Raw genomic sequence first — 22,980 nt, forward strand, 5'->3', positions numbered from 1 at the left:
AACACCTGTGAAGTGGCAGTGTCCATAGGGCCTGCTGGGAGAACTGGTAGAGCTCAGAAGCCCTGTTGGTGGTAGGGACAAATAGAAGCTCTTTGAGGGATTACACTGTTCTTAGGACAGGGATAGTTGGGGATAGATCTTAAAATACATTTTTGTGATGTGGTAGGGAAGTGGGTGTCTCCATTTTTATAGCTGAGATGAAATTTCAAGCTGGCTCTTTCAGGTTCCACCTCACACCATCCCCCTCCAAGTTGAGCTGCAGAATTACTTTCTCCTGCATGGTGCTGGTGCTTTCTGTGGGTGTCAAGGCCTCACATTTCCTTTTTGAAGCTTGTAAGTGTCCAGGACTTCTGAAGAGGACCTGTTCCACTTGGGGCATCTGGCTCAGCTGAGCTGTCTAAAGGCCTGAGCACATTTTGTTTCACTGCTGTCAGAGTCAGGCAGTTGTTGAGAAGATGTCCTTAAGGGACAGCTAAGTAGCTCCTTGGAAGGGGACACTAGTGATGTTGACTCAGAGACAGTCAGAGGATGCTGGCTTAGCTGCCTCAAGGTTCTCTGGTTCTGGTTACTAGAGAGGATTACTTGAGACTGGGTCATCTCTCCGTGCTGAAGATCACTTCTTCAAGTGGTTCCTTTAGCTCCAGGTTCCCCACTAGTCCCCTGATCCCCTGCATATTTTGTTAAATGCCTAGTTGGGCAACATGAGGTATTCATCTTCATTTATTTTCTTCTCAATCTATTGTTTGTGGATAAACTTCTGGATTTCTCTAAGGGCATATTAACACTTCTAGATTTAACCTGTCTTTCTCTTCCTTGTTACTCTAGCATCATCTCAGAAAGGCTCTAGACTGATAAAAGAATGGTATTACATACGGGACTAACAAATTATTGGTCCTAAGACATTGGGGTGGTAGAAATAGATTCAGGGTCTATGGAGTAATTAGCAAATCTTTATCGTGTTCTCATATGTTCTGCCAGCTCTTTTAGGGCTTTGCTTTTTGATTTGCATAAGCTTTTTCCCTCTCAAACTCTTGATTTTTGAAAATTAAAAGCAATGCCTTTCACTACTGTTTTGGAATTTGAAAGTTGAAACAGATTCTTTCTTGCTGTTTTCTTGCTATAAAAATTCTAGTTCTCTCTGAAGCAATGGGAGTCTCTGCTTGAATTATTATCTCTATGCAGGGAGATCTATTCAAATCACTCTCTGGATTCTAACCCTTCTTAGATCCCCATTGTCTGTAGGCTAAAGTCCCAACTTCTGAATGGATTCCCGGGAGTTAGTGACATAGCCTTACTTCTTTTATAGCCTTATGTCTTGCCTCCCTCCCAGGCTCCATATGCTGCAACCACTCTATTTCCCAAAGATACCTTGCCTCTTCCAACCATCATGCCTTCTTTCATGCTAATTTTCCACTATGATGTGTTTCTGACTCTCCTCCACTTGATGAGCTGTTACTTAACCTCGTCCAAAGGAGAAGCCCAAATCCAATTTTATTTTCCCCATGAAATATTTGTGCATTCTTCAAGTAAAATTAATCTCACCCCCCTACTCTTGTTATCTAAAAGCATACTCCCAATCCCAAAAGCATAGCATTTATCACATTATGTAATAATTAACTGCATTCTTCTCTCGCCCACTGTATTGTTAACTCCTTGAGGTGAAGACCATGTCTGATTAATCTTTGTAACTGCAGTATCTACCATAGAGTCTAGTATAGTTCATTCTTAGTAAGTTTGTTGAACTGGATAATAGAGAATTTTTTAAATTAAAACTGTTATTTGGATTATGCTAATTTGGAGTTTATGGGCTAGACTTTTGTTGCCATTTATAAGTAAACAATTAATATACTAATTAAAAATTAATCCCTCTATTCATTAAAGTAAGTCCCCAGTGAATTTCACTCATCAGTATTTTGTTAGCCCAGAGATACTGTATACATTTGAAATTTGTAAGTTTATATTCTTTAAAAATATCCCAGCTTTCACAAATTAGTTATTCTTCCCATTAGTATGAATTTAAGAGATATTAAGATATTTCCTCTTGAAGACATGTCATTTACAGACCTTTGATCATCCATGAAAATTTCTGGAAACCAAATAGTTCTTGTTCTGGCCACTGAACTGAGTTTCAGTGGCTAAAGTTTCTGAAGGAGAGAGGAAGTCTTGTGCCATCCACCATTGCAGAAATGTTCTTGGTTCAGAGTTTGGCTAAGTCATAATTCTTTCATAGTGATCTATCACCATTGGGTCCATTTGGGTACTGATATCAGCTGTGAGAACTTTGAAGCTGCCACTTAAGATAAGGATCTGTGGTGGGAAGTCCTCTATTCTGAATACAGTTGGTATTTGGTTCAAATAAAGTGTCTTTTTGATCATGATTCTTGAGAAATATTACACCTCACATGGGTGTTTTTGTTTATATGGTAGCTCCTTTGAGAAACAGATAGTAAAGGAAGTAATGGACTTTTAATTCATAATTCAATTCATGATTTAATTCACAGTTGAAGGCAATTGCTGTACTTCCTGAAGTCACACAACTGAAAGTTACCAAAAACAACAGTCTATGTCAGTCACAGTCATGCCACAGAGGGAGAACCCCCTCCCCAGCAACATTCATGTTCTATGCTAACTACTGTACATGTATGCTGTGTGTAGTCAGAGAAGGTCAGGTCCTGAGAACAAACATAATGGAATTATTCAAGTCACATTCTTTTCATACTTTATAAAGTCCTAGAGAATACAAAGCGATGGTATTTCAACAACACATCCTCTTCTATTTGAGAAGAAACCTCATTATTTTAATTGTAAGAGGGAAGAATTCACTTTAGCAAATATCTTCCCTTTTCTGGTCCTCATTTGCTGTTCCCAGCAAGAATATAAAAGAACCTTGAGGTCACTTTTGAATTCTAACCAGTAGGGTAATTGGTTGACCTACATAGTTTCTAGATTCCAGACCTCGGCAGGCTTGGCCTCTGAGACCTGGTAGTTAAGTCTTTCCTTCTTTCCTTATTTGGTATCAAGGGTTCCAGACCCTTGGATGGCTATTGGCCTTAGCTTATCAGGGAAGTGACTTTGGTAAACTTTCTGACTTCTGGAGCTTGGCTCACCTCATGTGTCTTTGGCACACAGTGAAGTTTTGGCAAATGCAACATTAACTGTCTTGGTGCTGATTTAGGATCTGAGTGTGCCCCCCTTCTGGCTTTTTTCAAATATGACCCATTCATTCTCTGGTCTTCCCCTATCCTCTGGTCTTCCCATGTCCTCTGCTTTGTGTGGTACTTTGTAGGAAGTTAGCCTCTGAAATAAACACAAAGTAAAATTACATAGGGCATGACTGTGATGAGCAGAAGCCTTACTTAAGACTGAGAAGTTCAGTGCAGGGAATCATGTTTAGCTGTGGCATCAAATTTAGGAATAGCCACATCTGGGGAAGACATGATACATGTAGTCAAAGTTGTCATTGGTGATGGTGGATGTGAAAGGGTCTGGAAAATCTGGAATTTTCTCTCAAATCTCTCTCCTTATTTCAGCCTATTTTAATTAAATCATAGTAATACCACAAGAAGTAAATTCTTTAGATACAATAAAATAATGTAAACATTACTTTTAAAAACTCAAGTTCATCATTTCAAATGCTGTCAGATATAATTATTGCTTAGTTTTGTTGTTTTTGTATCCCCAGTAATCTTTATAGACTCCATTTTCTGTTGCTGTGTAACAAATGTTCTAAAACTTAGTGGCTTAAAGCAATGATTATTTCATTATCTCTTATGGTTCTGTGAAGTGACGGGGCTCAGCTGTGCAGTTCTTCTACTCTGATTACTGTGGGCTGGGCTGGGGCCTTGAGTTGCCTTGACATCCAAGATGGGTTCTTTGTGTGGCTGGCAGTGGGGTCGGCTTTGCTGAGAACTCTGTTGGAAGTGTTGGTCAGAGGACCTCTGTTCTCTTCTATGTGACTTCTTTAGAATATCTGGGCTACTTACAACATGGTAGCTAAATTCCAAGAAAAAGCATTCTAAGCAGAAGTCAGCAAAACTGAAAGCTGAGGACCAGAAGAAGGCCCAGCTGGCTCCAAAGTTATATACAGTGTCACTTCTGCCAAATTCTATTGGTCAAAGTGAGTCATAGGGCCAACTCAGATTTGATATGGTAAGGCTATGGTTCACTGGAAGTCATTTTTGGGGACTAGCTATTAAACATGTTAATCAGGTTCACTTCCACTAATAAAACCCTAATAATATCCTGGGAGGTAGGGTTACTCAAGTGGCTCAGCATTTGCTTAGTCTGTCTAAGGGTTCTGGTTCTAATCCTGATCTCTTATCTTGCATTTGCAATCCTTCAGACATTGAATTCAGTTGTTGACCTTTGCCCCGTAACTTCAGTGCCTCTAGCTAACCAGAGGCAAAACGTGTAACCACCATATAACAAATCATATGCTGCTCAGTTTCTTTCATGCTAACTGACTACTGACTAACCCATCGTTAGATTCGTATCCCGTTCTCTTTCCGTGCTGACTCCCCACTCTTATCCACTGGGAAATCTGATTTCTCCCTCTGGGATCTATTTGACTTGTACTCATTCATCAGGCTGACCTGGCTTGCTGCTGCCAGAGTCTCACTAATGCAGGATCTGCGCTCAGAGGCTGCGTTGCCTAAATCTTGTGTCTGCCTCTGTGAGGTTGTCACTCTATCTGATTTGTTCCTAATACACTTTAATTCTGAGGACAATAAATCTGATACTCTTTGAATTGTTGGCCAGGTCATATTTGCTATTTATTTAGCTGGAGACAATCTCAGAGTCCCCACGTTCCCTCCCCAGGGCCCCGTTGGCCATGCTGAGATAGCTACATAAGTTAATGCTTCTGCCCCTGTGGCAATATTCCCCCAGCACCTTATTTATGTTGAATCTGGCGTGTCAGCTTGTAAAACTAAAGAACCTTTGCAATAAAATAATCTTGCAAAGGTCAGCTATACCTGGAACACTGGTCCTTTCTAACCATGTTTAGAACATCCACCTTCTCAAAGAACATTAGCGTCTATAACATGGGCTCCTGGGTCATGTCGATTCATCTCATTTCATTCTCTTCCAAAAGAAACAGAACATGGATTGGCATAAGGTGGATGTAGAATGTTTATGTAATGACATAGTTATTTTAAGATTCCTGACTAGCAAGCAGCTTGTTGCTGCTAAAAAGCTTAAAAGAACACCCCAACCTGCCAGGACAGTTTTTAACAAAATGTCATTTTAGTATGCATGATGCCTGTGTGTGTACCTTTAATTACTGAAGTCACAATTTATTAATAGATTTGTTTAACTGCATGTTCTGGACAGGTCCCAGTTGGAACGAGTGCATTCTTCCTGCCTAAATTATCCCAGTCCCAGCCAACTGAAAGCAGAATAATCAGCTAACCCTGATTTCTTGCAGTCCACTCAGATACCAAAAAATGTTTCACAGAGTACCAACAGTGTCCACTAATGAACGTGTATTTTCTACCACAATGATTGCCATGGCAGGTAATGCCTATTTTCCAATTTGTTTTGAATTCTGATCTGACTCAATGACAATTCATCTTCTGTATAATGACTATATTTTATACTTACACTAACACAACATGTTAAAGCGTTGAGTATGAAGTGTTTCACATGTATTATCTCATCTGATCTTTGCCACCAGCCATGAGGTAGGTTAGGTACTTATATTATCCTCCCTGCATAGAAAGACACGGCAGCACCGAGGGGCTTAGTAACAGGGCCACCACACTGACAATGCCTCCACCTTACCAGAAGTGATTCAAAATCAAAGCTCAAATACAGATCTCACAAGAATCTCACCATAAGGAGCCTTATTCTTCCCCTCTAGTTGCTGTAGGGTGGCGTGTTTGGAGAAGCAGGATTGAAATGGGAAGAGCAGGTGATGAACCAGTGAAGATACTGATGGTCTCTTGTAAACTCTCTCTGTCTAGGATAGAGGCTTATGATCTTGTATGCATAGATACACTTAGATGTATAATCAGTATTTGTAATACTTACACACACTGCAAGTATCAATGGGCCAAAAGTCCTGCCAAAAATTTGGAAAGTCTTGAAATATTATGAAATTTTTCCTAAGTAAGGCTTGCTCTTAATGAACCAAATGTAGAACTATAAGGGGTTGGGTTCAAAGCAAATGAGACTCATTTAAAGGTCCTCGAGAAAGGTGTGGGCATTGGGATATTGGTTTTGTCTCTGTTAAGGAACCCTGGTGGTATCTGTGGCTCTTAGAGCTCTTACATTTTTGTGAATTTATAAACATAAGGAAATGGAGGGTGTGGTTATGCTGCTTATTCGAAGCACAGTCAATGTCTTTGTGGCTTTGGAGATCTCTAGGTGGGTCTTCCACTTTGCGGAAAGCTGAAAAAGCTACCTTTGCAACTTCCCGGCAGCCCATGCTGTTTGTAGGTGGAGTTGCCTTCTTTATCTCTGTGCCAACTGTGTGTGCTCCAGCCGGCACCTTTCACCATCCCTACCACCAATCTGCTGTGGGTCCTGGAGCTGCCTTCTCTCCAGCTTTATCAGGGTCCTTCTCATGGTCTACACAATGGCCTGGTTGTCACAGTGCAGCAAGTCCTGAGTCAGGATCGCTTTCTGATGTCACTTGCCATAAAAGTTATTCACATAAATGCTGCCTTCACAACAGATGAGAGAGAGAGAGAGAGTGCACGAGAGCAGGAGAGTGCATGCTTGCAGAATTACGAAGAATCAACTGAATCTTTTAATCACCTCTGTCCGAGATTCCTGGTGAAGTTTAGTTGATTTGAATCAATTGCCTCTGAGCAGAAGGAACAGGAGGCCAATATATCTATGCTGTTTGCTTTGGCAGTGTTAGGTGTCAGTACTGTTATTCTGTTTAAAAGTCCCCCCAAAACAGTCAGGTCAGATCGTTAGGCTGTGAAAGCCTTAGAGAACATTGGATCACCAGGCCCCATAAAGCCTCGAAATAATAACATTGTAAAGTAGATAATGGTCTCTAATTTCTGCATGGGCTTCCAAAGCAAAACGCCTCCAAGTCCTTTTCAAACCCTGCTTTCAGTTCTTTGACCCACTCTCTAGAGTCCCTTGCATTAAAAGGAAAATAAACAACCCAGAGTAAAATCACACGCACTGGAATCCAAGTGCCTCCTGTGAACAAGGCGCTTGATTCTCTTAGGTTGCTAGCAAGAATAATACTGTTCTGTTGTTCGTTTATAATAAATAAGTATGTTATACAGAAGCAAGAGATCTGGAGCACTGTCAGAACTGTTGTAGGCGAGCCTGGAAAGCAGTTAGAGGTCAGTTCAAGGTCAACACATCTTCCCAGGGCCGTACCTCTAAGCCAGTGTTTTTCAACCCTTTTTTTATCTTCTTGGCATACTTGAGCCTATAGTAAAACTTTTATAGCACACTTAAATTATGTTGATCAAAAAAATGAGTAAAAAAAACAATATACTTACTGTGTTTTGAACTTTTTTGAAAATAACTTAATGAATGATCTTTAAACATTTTCACAGCACACCTAAAGTCCTTTCACGGCACACCAGTGGGCCACAGCACACCAGTTCAAAATTACTGCTCCAGGCTGAGAGCAGACCAAAGAGGAAAACACACTTCTGTAGTGGCTTTTGGGCACAGATGGACACCATTAAGTCATATGTCTTTATTAGCAGCCATTGAGAAGCAGCTGGAAGGAGAGTAAAGAAAGATTGTCATTATGTTTCATTACCTATTTCACTACACCTAGGAAAAGGTGTATGATTCTGCCACAAGTGGGTGGCTTGGGCGGGGATGTCAGAGCTGGATGTGAATCCGCACATGAGTGTGTGGTCAGCCCTCCTCTCATGGAAGCCCCATCCCATTCTCCATACTTGGGAAGGGCATGAATCCAGACCGGGGTGGGGAATGCTGCTGCTGTTTACCAAAAACACCCTCAGTGTTTGTCTTATTTCCTGTTATTGGGTCATGTTCTGCAATTCCACTTTACTTTTTAAGCTGAGGCAGGTCCAGGGCAGTTGTCACAGTGTGACTTTTCCTCTAGTGATCTCATTATTATTCCTTTCCTGTTCTGATAAAGAAGCTGATCCAGAGGCTAATATCTGGCTGCTGTGTAGATTCCCAAGTTTGAGGGATATATCCCTGGATGTTCATGTGCTAAAGAAACAGTGGGCGTTGACAATTACTACTGACTTCCTTGCCGCTGTCATCTGAGTTGGCTCTTGCCCTTCCACCTTTGATGACACAGGTGTAGGTGGGAGTGAGTTCCCCAGGCACGTGGGTGGGATGCACATGGGACGTGCCCTGTGCAAAATCATAAGGTTCATGAGGTGTGTAGAACCTCTAGCTCTCAGGCCCATGGGGATTTGCTGATCACACATGAAATCCTGAAGAAAATGCATCTCTCATGCGTGCAGGAAGATAATTTATTATAAAGTTTTTCTTGTGAAAGTGGTAGTCATCTTAGGTCCCCCCCCCACCCCGGGAGAATTTAAGTTTTCAAGGAGGATGTCTGGAAAGGGCAATGATAATTGCCAACAATCAGTAAAGATCAAAGTTTAGGCATTGCAAATGGAGATGCATTTAAATATTCAGGATGGGCTCCACCCAGATGAGATGGCTGACTACTTAAAAAAAAAAAACTATGAAGCATAGGACTGAAAAGTGGCTTTTCTAAATTTTGTCATTTCAATCTCCCTCTTTACTCTTCCCAGCTGTATTCCTGTTCTATTTAACACAAACAAACAAACCAAACAATAACAACAAAAACACAACTGGGAGCTAACAGTGGTATGCGAGGACCAGGAGGCAGGAAGGGAAACTATTGAAGAAAGATATTGTGTAAAGATGTGAAGATGACTCTTGTTCATGGGGGAGTCATGCTTTGCGCCTGGAGTACTGGTGAAGGCCTTGTGCAAATGATAAGAGAAAAATGACAACGTGGGCCTCACTCTACATTTTGGAGAGAAAAAAGTTAGCACACTTCACCCTAAGGGCCTCCATTTCAGCTATGTGTTTTATATACTCCAGGTACAAATTTCCAAGGGATGTGAAACCAAGACAAGACCTATTTCATAAAGTGCAATTTAGACTCTCAAGGCTCCTATATTAGTTGAAGCTTTGGTAAAATAATAAGCTAACCCGGAGAAGAGAAGATGACAGGGAGAAAGAGAGAGTGGGGGTATAGATATTAATATTAAATGGGTCAGGTTAAATGCATATAAATTCACTGTCTTTTATGCTCTAAGTTAAATGAGCAACCTGTGAAAGTTAGATGCACAGAGAATATGCTGAATGGCTTCCCTTCGAAGTTCCTCAGCATTTATCTGGTTGAAGGTGTTAAACTTAATATGTGAATTTTTTTTTTTAAAGGAAAAAGGACCTAAGCTTAAAATAAATGTTTCTTTATTTTTGTGATTATAAAATATTACATGCTCTTTTGTTTAAAAAAAAAAAAGACAAAATAGAACAACAATTAAAATGATAATAATTTCATTGCCAAGAGATAAGCACTACTAATATTTTTGGTACACTTCCTTCTAATATTTTGAAGTGTATGTGCACATACAAACACACATATGTTTCACAAAGTTGAGAATGTTATATTTTGTTCTGAAGACCTGTTTCTATTTATATTACTAGAATATCCCTACACTGTTCTATATACTCTTCAAACAATAGCCTATTTGATATTCTTCTGTTACACACTGAGATTGGCCCTAATTTTAAAAAATATTATAAGTGAATGTTTGATGACTATCTGGGAAAAACTGTCATATGTTTATTACTTTATCAGATTTTAAAAATTTTATTCTGTGTAATGTCTCATTTATCCTTTTTATAGTCTAATTCATGGTGCATGTTTTTCTTTTTAAGCTGAAATGATTTTTTATACATTGAAGATATTAAAACTTTGTGATATTTATTTCAAATATTTTTCTAAGTTTCATCCTTTTTTTTTTTTTTTTTTTTTTGAGACAGAGCCTCAAGCTATCCCCCTGGGTAGAGTGCTGTGGCATCACAGCTCACAGCAACCTCCAACTCCTGGACTCAAGCGAGTCTCTTGCTTCTGCCTCCCAAGTAGCTGGGACCACAGGCGCCCACCACAACGCCCGGCTATTTTTTGGTTGCAGCCATCATTGTTGTTTGGCGGGCCCGGGCTGGATTTGAACCCACCACCTTAGGTGTATGTGGCTGGCGCCTTAGCAACTTGAGCCACAGGCACCGAGCCAGCTTCATCCTTTTTTAAAAATTTTGATGCTTTTATTGATATACAGAAGTTGTGCCAAATTTGTTGATTTTTTTTTTTTTTGGTAGTTCTTCCATTGCTTTCCTTCATCACCTTAAGATCAATAAAATATTCACTTGTATTTTGTCCTCATTTTGAAAATTGTATGTGGAATTATTGCTTATTGTTTTTTAAAAGATGACAGAGAATCCTATAGCAGAGATGGATGTGCCTTGTGTTCCACCTGCTACCTTAAGCTGGTCCCTGTCCTCAGATGCTCTTTCTGCCTTGATAGTTTCACTTTTTGCATTTCACTTTTTAATATCAGCTGGAATTTATTTGGTTGTGTGGTCTGAGGTGAAAATCTAACTTGAGGATGTTTTTTTCCCCCCAGATAGTGAGACAATTTTCCCAATACCATTGCTGAATAATTCATTTCTTCCTCCCTGGTTTGTGAAGGCCCATATTTTTTGAGTTACAAAGACAGGAAACTCACAATGACATTATGCAACAAAAATAACCTGCTTTCAGCGCTTGACTACATGACTGGCTGAGCACGCGGATGTCCCTACACCTACACTCTGTGTGGAGGCAGAGCATGGCTCTGGAGGGCAAGCGATTGGATTGTCCATTTTTAACAGAATGTTCTAATTTGCTGAACCACACAAGTCTTTAATTTTTCAGTTCAGTTCAGTTCAATTCAACTGACTTAATTTCAACCAGTGTTTATTAGATGTTTATTATATTCATTCACTGTACTATGTGAATTCTGGTCGATCCCATTTTGGATTTCAACTCAGCCTACAAGCGAGTAGGAAGTTGAACAACTTGTCTATTAACTCAGGCAAAACCCAAATAACATTTCCCAAGCAATTTTGGAAGAAAGGGAGGAGGATTTGCTGAAATACTTTTAAATGACAATCTTTAGAGTCTGAATTGATCTGTTTCTGGGACTGCAGGGTGCCTTCATGTTCTCATCTCCAAAGCCGACAACAACAAATTGTCCAAGTCATTTGGATTATGGTATGGGAGCAGACTGAAAAGCACACAACGGAGCAAAGTCATCTAATAAATAAACACATGTAACTCAAAGGGACACATTCCTTTCCCAGTCTAAAAACATAGGAAGACAAAGATGCCTGCTATCCTCGGATAACTACCCGTAGTTCGTCAAGTACAGAGGACAGAGCAGAAACAACATTCTTATCACAGAGGACACGAATATCTAAAATAATCATGTCCACCCATATTCCAGTTTGCTTGTATTTCTATTGCTTATCTTTTCTTTTCATCGTGTTAGAATTCATTTTTTTCTTAGTATGATATCAAAACAACATGATGAGATTATATATATTTTTGGTTCCTATTAGAGAAAACAAAATTATTCAGATGATCCCATTAGGGTATGACAGAAAACTGCTGACAGGATGGAAATGTACCAAGGATGTGTTTCTTGGTTTGCAGTTACACTGCCATTTTTCTTTATTACTCCTGACATGTTGCCTATCACGCCAGGCACAATACAGGAGACTAGGGAATGCTATTTGAAAACTGTGTCCTCCAGGGACTTCAGAAGCACCGGCTAATTGCTTGGGAACCATTGTATTTGTCTTCTCCCTCCTGTTGCTCTCTCTGATCAGAATCTCCATAGGGCGAGATTTTTCACAATCCACATAAGAATTTTTTTTAATGTATTCAAAAGCATCATTGTTTTCAAAGTTACTTATGAGAGTATTTTTTTTTTTTTTTTTTAGTATGGTGTGCTTTTACTTCCTAACATTCTGCATGGTTGTAGTTTTAAATTAATTTGTGTGTGTATTTGATTGATTCTGTAAATTAGGTATGGGGAATTCAGTGTATTTTCATACCAAGGTATTACCAGTTCCTAAAACAGTGCACAATATGGGAACTCAATAAGTATTTATTGACTGAATGTTGAGTGAACCAATTATAGGAGAGCCATTTTGCTGGATAGGAAGGGAGACACAAGGATGCATGACATATTGTTTCTATTCTCAAAGTACTTAACAGTAGAACTGGGAGCCATGACAGACACAAGATTAAATAGGAAGGCAAGCCAATAATACAAGCGATGTCTTTCAAAAGTATAGGAAGTATCCAATTAAAGGTACCAGTCTGTGCTTGTGTCAGCAACAATATTCACCAAATGAAACACGCCTACACATTTCCCTTGCAGTTAAGGGGCCAACTGACTAGTGCCAGTCAATGAAATGTGAATGGAGTTTTGTGTGTATCATCCTGGTGGAGGCTTTAATAATCAGCGTGCCTCTTCTATTTTGTTTTTCCTCTGCTGGGGCAAACTTAGGGACCATGTGTTTCTAATAGCTGCATACTTATGAGGTAGAAGCATCCCGTATCCTTGAGTTACCACTGGGAGGAGTGGCATCCTATAAAACCTACCTGCTATGGTTAAACATTTGTTCCTTCCAAATTTATGTTGAAACCTTCCTCCCAATGTAACACTATTAAGAAGTGGGACATTTAAAAGGTGATTGGGTAAAGCCCTCTGGAATGCATTAATCCATTCACAGATTAATGAGTTAATGGATTAATGGATCATCATGAGAGAGGATTCTTTATCAGGAAAGTGAGTGTGTTACAAAAGCTAGTTTGGTATTCTCTTATGCACCCCTCTTGCCCTATAACGCTGTCTACCACGTTTTGATGCAACAAGAGGCCCTCACCCAAAGCTAACCAGATGCAACAACCCAATCTGGGACTTCCTAGCCTCTGGAACTGTGAGCCAAAGTACCTCTTTTCTTGTAAATTACGTAATCTCAGGTATTCTGTCATAGCAACAGAAAATAGACTAAGACACTTCCTCAAACTGCAATGTGAAACAGAGATACACTTTTCTGTTGAATAAAAAATTGTCTATGTGACAGAGCAAATATCTTAACACTCTTTCAGGAGGTAAGATGGCCATGAAAACATCCTGAGAGTGGTGGGTTAAAATTAGATTTTGAATGATGTTTAATAAGTGTAATAATAAATGAAACAAAGTGGTATATTCCACGTATCCTGATTTTAAAACTTATAACAGGGTGGCACCTGTGGCTCAAAGGAGTAGGGCGCTGGCCCCATATGCTGAAGGTAGCAGTTTCAAACCCATCCCTAGCCAAAAATTGCAAAAAAAAAAAACAAAAAACCAAAAACTTATAACAAAGGTATAATAACCAAAACAGTGTGGTACTAGCAGAAGGACAGACATCCAGATCAATGGAATAAAATATAAAAATAGAGAGCCCAGAAATAAACCTTAGTATATATAGTCAAATGATTTTTGACAAGATGCCAAAACTATTCAACGAGAAATGGACTGTTTTTCCAAGCGATGGTTCTAGGGAAACTAGATACGCATGCAAAAGAATAAAAGTTGACTCAAACCTTACACCAAATGCAAAATGAATTCAAAGTGTATCAAAGATCTAAATGTAAGAGCCAATACTGTAAAACTCTTAGAAGAAAATATAAGGAAAAAGCTTCACAACATTGGATTTGGCAATGATTTTTTCAGATATGACGCCAAAATCACAGACATCAAAAAATAGATAAATTGGGCTATATCAAAATTTAAAACTGTGTTTCCTTTTATTCAGATCTCTGTTCCCAGGAAAACAGGCTATCTGGATATATACTGGCTGTACTTTACTGAATTTAGATAACCTTAATCAATAAAATTATAGTTTGTTAGTAACATTTGACCATCAATGTAACAATGACCATAGCAAAGGCTTTAATGCCTGTTTTCAGGAAACATCTCTGAATTCTCTATCGTGTTCTCTCTGTGTGGACACACATTTTACAATCAAAATATGCATCAAGTAGAGTTGTAGATCCAGGTCCTCTCAGTGGCGCCACTGTTAACGGCGTGTATGCCTGGGCATTGTCAGCCTGTGTTCCTCACTCATAAGCAAAGATGGCCAGCTCATCCACATGGCTTGTGTCCCCTCATAGCATGATTTGTTCAACCTGCTGCACAGGGAACTATTTCTGTATGTGTTAATGTAGCATCAATTTCTATTTTTTACCCTATCACTACCCATTTTCTATATTATGAATATTAAAACGTTTTCAAAATTTGGAATGAATAAAACTATCACTGAGTGTCCAAACGGAGCACAAAGAGAGGTCAATGATAGGAATTTAATAAAAGCAATTGACTATAGAGTTGTTGGAAGAGCTGAAAATAAGTGAGCTGCTACAAAGCTTAGGATTATAGGGTAAGGGGAAAAGAGAAGATGGGGCTCTAGACTGACTGACAGGTGGAATCTGGGACCATGGAGAAACTCTGGTGGGAATTGGGACCATGCCAGGAACTGAAACCATAGGGTGGTTGCTGGTGGTATGACCCAAGGGACAATGAGGTGGGCCTCTTCCTCCTCCTACTCTTCAGTTTCCACTAGTGCTGCCTGTTGACTTAACCTCCATAGGAGCCAGTGAACAAGGGAGCCTGTCACTCGCAGAGATTAGCTCTCTACTAAGCAGAACAGAGGAAGTATGAATGGATCTGAGAGCCAACAGGCAAATGACCAGTCCAAACACTAAACTTCAAAGCCATGTATTTATTTATTGGGATTACAGTTAGGTATGCCACCTCTCCTGTAGATTAGTAACGATTTGGATAGTGGGTGGAGGTCATTTGGAAGATGCTCGGAAACACATAAACTGGTGTACTTAGACTCCAAAATTCTTCTCACAGACAGATCACTTGTTCTTTGGCGACATCTTAAAATGCAAAAACACTAAGGACCTAAGAATCACAAATTAACTATCATTTGAGGAAGGGTCAGCAAGCCACCTCTAAAGGGAATTGTCCTTAGAAACGCCTTTTTTGGGAAGCAAGATGCCAGATTTAGTGGCAGAAACCATTCAGTGTTCTTGGAGAATGACTACATCCTGGCAACCAGAACCTTTCTTGTCCCTGGCAGTCAAACTTTTGTCTTAGAAGATACAAACTGTGAGGTATATACTCTTGTTCTGCAGAAACAAGTTTTCTGGTTGGACATGCTCAATCTCTTAAAAAATTCAGAGCAAGTTTTCTCAGCTTTCACAAAGGGATTTCAATCACATGAACAGAGGAAAACATACCAACTGACACCAACAATATCAAAATGCTTTTGAAGTTGACTGAAAATGTTGTGGTTGGTTGCTTTTGTTTGGGAATGGGAAATTAAAGAATTTCAATAGACTCTTATCTCAGAGAAAACAAAGGAGGTATGACAGAAGAGTTGAACATGAAGTGGAAGGAGTGGAATTATGCAGCTCTCCATAATATTGGTAGAAATTGTTACATCTTTGCCAGTGTTTTAATATAAATGACCGAATTGTGTAGGCAACTTTTAGTCGAATGGATCTCCTACCTGGTGTCCTCCACTTTCAGCTCACCAAACACTTTAGTTCCTCTTCATAGTTTGCCTTTTGTTAGTTTTTTTTTTATTAATAATTTAAGGAGGCTTATACTGAGACAAATTTGAGGACCATGCTCCGGAGGGAGCCACATCCAAGAAGGCTTGAGAAAGTGGCTGCGAGGTGGTGGGGTTACAGTTTGGTAGGGAGACAGGAATTACAGGTGAGATCATGAATCAAGACATGGAAAATGTACAGTAGTTTGGGCCCCAAAGGTGGGACATCTGGAAGCCAGGGAGCTTACAGTTGATAGGTGAGTTTAAAGATTCTTTAGCTGACAATTGGCTAAAAGAGTTAGGCTTTGTCCAAAAGACCAGTAGTCAGTGAAAAGGAATGCTTAAGATAAAGCATCTGTTAATTAGAGACAAAGTAGCGACACACTTAGAAGCGGTTTATTATGTATATTGAGGACCTACAGGTACAGTCTTGCACAGCCTTTGGCCTGTTAATGAGTCACAGAAGACAACTCTAAGAAGGGGCTGATGACTATGCCTCATCTCCTTTCTCATGGCTAGCAACTCAGTTTTAGGGATTCTCCTTGGCCAACAGGGGATCTAGTCATCAGTCATGGGGGAGGGAGCCTGAGCCTTTTGTTAGATTTCTTCAGGAAATCTTTTTTCTTTCTTAGATTTCTAAGGAATAACACCAAAACTCCAGTAATTCCCCACTCTGGGGTGAATGTGTGTGCGTGTGTGTGTAGATTGTTGAGAGCTATAGAATAGACATAGAACTTAGGAATTTTTCTAGAAGTGCCACATTTTCTCTGTTCGTCCCTACCCAGGTTGCCTCTTGAGCTTGAGCTCCAGGTGATGTATTATTAAGTCCTAGATCAGCTGTAACTGGCCAGATACCTGGAAAAGCATTTCAGCATTAGAATTGGTTTAGGTTAAATGAGGCCTGGGGAGCTGCAGCTTAATTTGATCCATTGCAGCAGGAAAACAACAAAAGTCTTTTAGGTATTTGGTGGCACAGGTCCCATCAGAAAGTGATATTCAGGGCTCTGGGTCAATTCAATATTTAATTATATCAGTTAAGCAGGGAACTAATCTAACACAGGCTTTGTGCAAATGCTCTTTCTATATTTAACTCTACATGCCACAAACTTGCTAGGTAGGAAAATTTGAGTTTAATAATATTTAAAAGCTCTATAATAGAAGCACTGCCTATTCCTTTAGAGGGCCTTGCTTAAAAAAAAAAAAATAGAACAGTCATCTCTGGGGGGTTTCATGGGAGCTGAGCCACCTGGGATCTGGACAGTTACTCAGGTGACACCATGAGGAGATGAGGGTGGTACCTTCGCTGGTGAGAAGGAGGTGAAGCCCATAGGCACAGCGGTAATCAGCTCTGTACCTGTCCTCGCCACTAAGGAGGCAAAATGGGACCACGCCTTCGACAGTAACTCGTTCTGCACATAGTGGAGCACTTCTCTGTGGGCGTCTCTCGCTTCTTTTCCATCTTCTGGACCGCGGCGCCCACAGCTCGTTGCAACCTGATTTCCTCAGCTGGGGGAGAGGAAAGCAATTCTGTAGGGGTGCCCCTGCCTCTTGATTCCCTTTAAGTATATCCTTGCCTAATCCTTACTTCAAATCTTCAAGTTACTGGATGGGAACTTGAAAGGGATTTTTTGGTTGTTTTTGTTGTTGTTGTTGTTTTTAATCCCCAGAGAGGCAAAACCCTTATCAGTCTGTTGGAATATTGCTGCAAAACCTTGTTTTGAACGGGTGTGTTCTGTCAGATTGATTGGAGGTTCTGGCTGGAATATTTAATTGCCACCTAATTAAGACAGGCTTCCGTTAGTCTCTTTGTGCATGCCTTGAGATTGCCAGCGGCAGGGTAAGCCTTGCTTGACTGACAGCTGTCAGTGGCCCATATGGAAATGACAAATACTGTGACAGGATGGAGATAAAAGGTTTCACCTCCATACTGACCTGTGCCAGGATTTCTTTTCTCCACGCCGGGTTTTTAAGACAGTTGCTGTGGCCACGAGGTGTGTTGACTTGGAGAATGCAAGTTTAGGTTCTGGACGACAACTGCGGTGACTGGCCAGGCTGCTGTCCTAACTCAGGTGTCCAATTGAATGATCCCTGCTTTGCAGTCAAGCACTCAGATGGTCAGAACAACCAACTCTACTCGGAGGAGTCCAATCAGTGCCTCCTTAAGTCACACACAGTGCATGGTTGGTGTTAAAAATAACAGCTCAACAGGCTCTTATTTTTAAATAGTTTAAAAATAAATTAATTAATTAAAAGCTAGAGTATGAGCCCAAATCGCATTTTCACAGTCCCTGGGAGGGACAAGAGGTCCTTGATTAGAATTTCTTGACTATTCTACTCATCTTGCTCAGCATCCCAGTCTGATTTCTGGTGAAGCATCGACCTTTGTCACATTAATCATGTACTCTGAGCCTCCCCCACCCCCAGCCAGCCCACTGCTGACTGTAGATCTTAGCTCAGACTCCAGTGCTGGCTGGGCACCATCTTTAATGCACCAGTCCAGCCACATCTCCTGGGGCCAGACCCTTTCCTCTCTGTTCCTTAAACCCATCTTTCTGATTCTCACTTCCAGCCTTACTTGGGCTTTCTTCCATTTTCTCCTCTTCTGCTTGGATGTCTTCCGAGAGTACTCAAGAGATTTCTTGCCTTAACTGAAGTTTGGCTTTCCTTAGGGCCACAGATTCTCCCGGGCTCCAAAGAGCAAGAGGTTGTTTCTTTCCTATAGCCCAAGTGACTTGGGAGAGATGAGAAAAGTACAGCACGCTCTCTGACCCCCACTGCCTCTCTCATTATTCTTCCACCCTTGCAGAAAATCTCCATCTGTTTAAAGAATTTCAGCATCCATGCCAACCATCTTCTACACTGCACCTCACTGTGTCTGTCATTTGTGGAGTCCTCACCCCTCCATCCCCCAAACCATGGATTTTGCTATTTGACTTGTGTTTTTACTTCTACCAACCAGCATAATGGGCGCTTTCAGTGTACATCAAAAATCTATCAAATCTACTTCTAAATTCATGTTTTGTCAGAATCATCAGCTCTAAAAACATTTGATATATTTTTGCTTCAGGAGTACACTTTTCTAACCATGCTCCATCTCTGAAACCATCTATATTTCTCCATCTTCCCATCTTAATCTTTTATAACTATGAGGCTTGTTCATCAGCCTCCTTGAGTCCTCCAGACTTTGGACCCCTTAATTTTCACTCATGTATCTAGCTTGGTTCTCTGTCAGTGATCACTTTAGTGAAGCGAACTTTAGTGAAGCAAAGTAAGCAAACTTTAGTTGCTCACCGGCTGATCACTCCCAAGATCACTCCCTTATCGCGTTGATCTTTACTTACACCTATGTTTTAAGATATAGCTTTCCAATAGTCCAATAACTATGTGTGGTCTTAGAGAGGAATTTCTGAGCTGTTAAAGGCAAGGGACATGTCCTGGTCAAATGATGCTCCATACCTTGAAGTAGTGAGACTGTATATGTCCTAAGAGTGTTTCCTTTTAGAATCGTTAACAGAAGATTTTAATGTGATATAGAGGAAAGGACATAGCTGGGAATGCAAAGGTTCTGTCATTAATGGAAGAGTAATCTTACATACTGTCTCAGAGATATCTATTCTTCCCTCCCTCCTCTCCTTCACTCCTTCCATCCACTCCTTCCCTCCTTCTGCCTCTCCTCCCACTTTTCATCTTTCCTTATATTTTCCTTTTCTTTTCCTTTCACATGATACTTTACCTACATTTTTGTGTGTATGTTTCTGGGGATAGGAAAACAGGTAGTACACAGGTTCTCCCTTCGAGGAACTTAGGGGGAGGCATCCAAGGAAATAATCTACCCTAGTGCTGGGCAACAGGTGCAGCTGAAGAGGTCAGAACAGTGGCAGTGTTAAACACAGAGGAGGGAGAGACCATCTCTACTGGGGAGAATTGTATAAGGCCCCAGAGAGAACATGGTTGGGATTTAAGTCCAATTCATCTCTTCAAATTTAAGGAATTGGTCTATAAAGGGACTCAAACCAGGACTCATACTCAAGCCCCCAAATAAAGTTTAGTGTTTTAGATTATTTCCTTTGGAATCAACAAAGTGTAAACTCACGCCTTATCTTTGTACTTCATGGGCCTTATTGAGGGATCCCCGCAACGATCCTTTGTTCAGTCACCCTTTCAGAACCAGACTTTCACAGAAGCTCATCAGTTTAAAGAGCTTCCTCTAGAACTGTGCTGTCCAACATCCTAGATGCCAGACAAGAGGGTACTATTTAATTTCAAATAGAAATGAACCAACCATAACTGATATAAAGAATAAAGTGCATGGTTGCAGTAATCCCATGCCACATGCTTGATGGCCATTGGTGGCTAGCAGTGACCATAGTGGACAGTACTGATAAAAATATTCCTATCACTTTCAGTTTTTATGCGCACTTTTTTCTCCATCATATCAAACCGTGTTAGCCAAGCAAGGGTGGTTAGACCCAGGCAGCCAGTCAGGTTTCTTGCCTGCCTTATTCTTAACTTGATACAACATGGATGAACTTTGAGGATTTTATGCTATGTGAAATAAGCCAGTCATAAAAAGACAAACATGAGTATGATTCCACTTATGTGAGGAATCTGAAGTAGGCTAACTCAGAAAGAAAAAGCAGAATTGTGGTCACGAGGGTATGGAGGGATGAGGAAATGAGTTGTTCAATGGGTCTACAGTTTCAGTTTGCAAGATGAAAAAGTTTGAGAGATGTGTTGCACCGCAATGTGAATACAGTTAAAACATTCAACAGTACACTTAAAAATGCTTGAGACGGTAAATTTGATGTTATAGGCTTTTTACCACAATTAAAATGGAGTTAGCAGCATTGCCAGATATAAGATCAACTTACACGTTTAAGCAAAAAGATGCAATAAAAAGTAAAACAAAATCCATCATAGAAAAAGTATAAAATAGCCAACAAGTAACCAAAAAATGTCTTTATAGACTAAAACTTAATAGTCTATAATAAAGTACATAGAAGATAATGTTATGAAGTGTAATACTATCCCATGCTCTTAGTTGAAACAAAAATATCAAAAAGATGTCAGTTCTTTTCAAAGTGTTTTTTGGGGGAGAGGGGAATAACTGATAAGCTTTCTCATAGACCTTAGGAAGAATAAAGATCCAGAAATACTTAAAACAACTTTGAAAAAGAACAAAGAAGGGAAACTTTCTCTACCCGATGTTAAGATAAACTACAAAGCCATATTAATGAAAAAAAGCACAGCCCTGGCACAAGAACAGACAAATACATCCCTGGAATAGAAGGGAGAGCTCAAAAACATACTCATGAATATACAGGAAATTGTTGTGCAGTATGATTAGTCCTGAAAATCACTGGGGAAAGAAGAGATTATCTAGTAATGTTGGGAAAACTGGTTTGTCACCTGAAAAAAAGAACAAGCCACAATCCCTACCTGATACCATTTACAAAGATGATTTTCTCATGATAAGTTAAAAATCTAAACATGCAATGAGAAGCTATGAAATAAATACAAGATAGCATAGGAATGTATCCCTGAGACATGGACGTAGGTGAGGAAACACTTTCTTTCCTTGTTTTACCTTCTGTTGGTTTTCTTTCTACCCTAAAGTCACTCAATCTTCTTAGATGTGTGCTCCGCTTCCCCCAGGCTTCTTGGTAAGGAAGGGCCCTGGAGCTGAGTACTTGGGTATCTTCTCTTTTTTATTTACTCGTACTTTGTGCCTTATCAAAGTTTTAAATACCACCTCTATGTTAATAAAATTACCAAACTTTTATCTCCAGCTGAACCTCTCCCCTACTTGACACCTCCATGTGGAGGTCTAGTAAACATTTCAAACCTCACAGGTGTAAGATTAAGCTTGTGATCTTCCCTGTGAGATGTGCTGCACCCAGTCTTTATCATTTCATCTCTAGTCTTTCAGATGCTTAATTCAAAACATTCTTTTTGATTCTTCTTTAATAGACACATATCACCCTTTATCCATCAGGATATTGTCTTGGCTCCATTCTCAAAGGTTTTCCAGAATCCACCACCTCCATTGCTAGGACATGAGTCAAAGCTGCTGTCAGCTGTCTTGTGAGCTATGGGGAGAACTGATGTCCATTGATGACAGACATCACGATGGATTAATGTCACTAATATATAATTTCTCAAACTAGAGAAAAAAAGGAGAACCCTAGAAAAAATGAGCTGAAGATAAGAAGAAAAAAGATGTAAGTGACATTAAATTTAGTGTTCAACCTTCCCCTTCATAAGAGAAATACAAAATAAAATTTCACTGAGATATTATCCCTAGTGTCTCAACCTGGCAAAATTTCAGAAGTTTGAGAAGGCGGTTGGGAAATATCCTCTCTTGATTGGAAGATAAAATGGTACTAACTTGTAGAGGGGAATTCGGCAAAGTCTAGCAAAATTATGGACACATTTACTCTGATCCCTCAGAACTATCACAAAGATACACTGGCAAAAATTGAAAAGACATTATTATCTCTCAATTCTAGGATTACATGTAATAACAAAAATGGAAAATAACCCAATGTCTACCAATAGGAAAAGCATGGTTCATCTGCACATTAGAGTAATATTTCCTAATATTGATATAGAATGAACTATTTAAAAAATAGAAGACAATTATTTTGTAAAATAGTACTTGAAAAGGAATAGAATATTGACTTTTCTGAAAATATCTTTTATGTAGTTTTGACTTAGGAATTTTGTGAATATTTTACATAAATGTAAAAAGCAATCACTGCAATAGAAAATAAATATAATATTTTTTCTAGATGGACATTTTTGTCTGAATTTTACTTCTTCCTTCCTTTCTTCCCTCCCTTCCTTCCTTCCTTCCTTCCTTCCTTCCTTCCTTCCTTCCTTCCTTCCTTCCTTCCTTCCTTTCTTTCTTTCTTTTTCTTGATAGAGTCTTACTTTGTCATCCTTGGTAGAGTACAGTGGCATCATAGCTCACAGTAACATCAATCTCTTGGGCTCAAGTGATTCTCCTGCCTCAGCCTCCCAAGTAGCTGGGACTACAGGGCCATCACAACGCCCAGCTATTTTGCGAGACGAGGTCTCACTCTGGCTCTGGCTAGTCTCTAATCTGTAAGCTCAGGCAATCCACCCGCCTCCCAGAGTGCTAGGATTGCAGGTGGGAGCCACCACCTCCAGCCTTACCCATCCTTTCTTTTCTCCTTTATCTTTCTTCCATTTTAATTTTGTCTTATCTTTTTTGTTTTGTTTTGCTGTTTTTGTTCTGTCTTGGCTATAGTGTGTTCCCCTAGTTTAGGAAATTGTATTTTGTCTGATGCATTGTTT

The sequence above is a fragment of the Otolemur garnettii genome, unplaced genomic scaffold, assembly GCF_000181295.1.
Source record: "Otolemur garnettii isolate 467f Iridium unplaced genomic scaffold, OtoGar3 scaffold00027, whole genome shotgun sequence".
NCBI lineage: Eukaryota > Metazoa > Chordata > Mammalia > Primates > Galagidae > Otolemur > Otolemur garnettii.